Raw genomic sequence first — 2,897 nt, 5'->3', positions numbered from 1 at the left:
CTCATTCCTTTGAACAGGTTGTTTCTTTGTATGCCTTGTGATTTTGGTGGATAATTCATAAAAGCAGTCACTTTCCCAGGCTTTGTAGAATGGCTCTGTGCTGTTATGAAAGTTTAAGGATTTTTGTCAGATCTAGGTTGGGCCCAGGTGTAGTGTTTCCAATTCTCCCTAGGTGATTATCTTTAGTAAAACTTATGAATTGCAATTTTATTTCTTTAATTTTTTCAGTTCCAAAATCAGTCATATCTTTGAATGTATTCCTAAGTGTATTGAAAGGTAATGATTTTGACAATTATAGCCATAAGATCTCTACAGTTGATTTTATGAAGTAGGTATCCACTCTTGTTTATTTACATATATACAAAAACACTTGAATTCTGTTCACTTATCCTTTTTCATACGGTATGTTTGAAAAATATTTCATATAAATGAGACTTTTTTATTTTTTATATTCTAATACATTGATAATGTTTCTTTTAATTCACTATCACATCATATTTATTTTATTGCTTTATATAATTCAGAATCTCATTGAATTATCTATTTCACTAGTTTATTAAATATAAATTTCAATTCAGAGCATTCTCATATTTTCTTGGAAAATGTCTTTTACCACTTTCTTTATTATTTTTTGTAATATTCCCCTTAGTTTCTATAGAAGTCCCCATAAGTAATATTTCTATTTAATAATTTTTCTTTGATAATTCTAAATTAGGAATAGATTTATTCTATGATACTATACTTTCCTAGTTAGAAACATGAGCAACAGGTATTTTGTGCTTTCAATATTGTTTCAAAGTTTCTGTCAAGATATCATATGTTTTGGATTTGTGTGGTTAAAAATTTTGCAATGATAAAAACTCTCTAAACTTTCTCCAGTACCACTAAAATGATATGATTACCTAGAAGTACTGACAAAATTTAGAAGTGGTGTAATCTGTCCTGCATTTCCCTTGAATGAAACAAAATAGTTGGCAACTAAATTTCAGCAAGGTTCCTGAGCAGCTTCCCACATCAGGAAGGGACCCTATGGCCTGAAGCTGGGTCTTCCCAATATCATGGCTCCAAGCCCCAGTCTTCTCTCACCCTTCTGACTAAGAAGGCCCAACTGTCTTTGTGTTCCAAATGCGAGGCAGAGTCGGCCTCGATGGGCCTGTTCAAGGGAGAAAAAGAGCAGCAAGAACAACTGAACACATCAAGGAAGTACAAAATGAAATAGACAGACTTAATGAATAATGAGAAAATATTGAAACTAGAACAGAAATATAAGAAGTTCTGCCAAATATTTTTTTCAGAATTGATCTCCAAAACCCCAAAATTTGGGGTAACAACATTTGTTAACCTTCCAGAAGTGTCTGCTATGCTTGGGGAGAAAGATGAGGTAGCTTTGCATTATTTGATCAGAGTTGAAGTGACAGAATTTGAAGATATCAAATCAGGTTAAGAATATATTTTTATTTTAATGAAAATCCTTATTTCAAAAATAAAGTTCTTAGAGTTTCATCTGAATGAGAGTGCTGATCCGTCTTCAAACGGAAATCTGAAATCGAATGGAAATCTGGACAGGATTTGACGAAAAAATGTTCAAGTCAAGCGCAAAATAAAGCCAGTGGGAAGAGACATCACCAAGAGCCCGAGAGCTTCTTTACCTGGTTCACTGATCACTGGGACATGGATGCGGATGCGCTAGGAGAGGACATCAAAGACGACATCTGGTGCAACCCACTGCATTACTAATCTGGTTCCCTACATGGATGAAGAGGAGGCCAAGGGGGAAGAGGACTATTAGGAGACAAGGAGGAAAAGGAACAGGGGCCGGAAGACATGAACAAGGAAGGCGGTGATGATGAGGGCGAGGAGGATGAAGACAATGAGGAGAGTGTCAAGGGTGAGGAGGATGAAGGAGAAGACGACTCACAGAATACTGATGGGTTCCAACCTTCTTGTTCTTCCTTTTTTTTTTTTTTTAATTTTTTCCAGTCCCTGGGAACAAGCTGCAATCTTTTTTCCCCTGTTGGTTTCTGTCCCCCTGTTCTTGAGTTCTGTCTTCTCAAACAGTATGATTCTTATCTTACTTTGTGGGGGGAAACCCTGCGGAATACAGTGGGACAAAGATCTCCACAGCCTTCTGTTCTCAATTCATTTCAATCCCCTCTTGTCTCCACAAACTTTTTGGAATCAACACCACTGTGCACTGTGGAAAAAGAAAAGAAAACAACAACAACAACAACAAACTCTGCGCTCTTCACTCTACTGGAAACTGGAGGATGCTCGGCCCCTCTACAGCAGTGCATAGAATTCTAGCTTTCTTCCTCCTGTCTCTGTATATTGGGCTCAGAGATAGCAGTGTGTCTCTTTATGAATATGGACAGTTAGCATTTACCAACATGTACCTATCTACTTTCTCTTGTTTAAAAAATGATTTATTTATTAAAACAATTAAGTATCCAAAAAAGAATTAAAATAATCATATCACAGTAAAAAATACATGGGATATAGAAGATCAGCAAAGAGTGGGTTTGAGATATTTGGGTGGATTAAAGGGGCATTTGACAGCATGGCTTCTCCATTTGCATGTTTCATTGTGATGTTAAGAGACACCCTTGCAGTTTAAGATGACATTTTTAAAATAAAATTCTCTCTTAATGATGACTTGAGACCTGTCACTCACTGGGAGAACCAGCAGAACCTGTAGGGTCTTATTTGAAATTGACATTCTCTGTTGTAATTTTGTTGGTTTATTTTTAAGGTTTTTTTCTTTTACTGGAAAGGAAAAGCTGATGAACAGTTTTAAATGTTCAAAGTGTATAAGTTGCTTTGCTACAACAAAGCTACATTTGTACTCATACACACACAAAATAAAATAAAATAATAAAATAAAATAAAATAAAATAAAA

General features: G+C 35.5%; 1 pseudogene; it reads left to right on the top strand.

The window, feature by feature from the left end:
• The first annotated feature begins 1,132 nt into the window (after positions 1-1,132).
• On the top strand, positions 1,133-1,931 carry LOC101588621 (annotated as a pseudogene).
• Positions 1,932-2,897: the final 966 nt, after the last annotated feature.

This window comes from Octodon degus, unplaced genomic scaffold (genome assembly GCF_000260255.1).
Source record: "Octodon degus isolate 3935 unplaced genomic scaffold, OctDeg1.0 scaffold00752, whole genome shotgun sequence".
NCBI classification, from domain to species: domain Eukaryota; kingdom Metazoa; phylum Chordata; class Mammalia; order Rodentia; family Octodontidae; genus Octodon; species Octodon degus.
The sequence above is the reverse complement of the archived record's forward strand: the minus strand, read 5'-3'. Positions and strand labels throughout refer to the sequence as shown.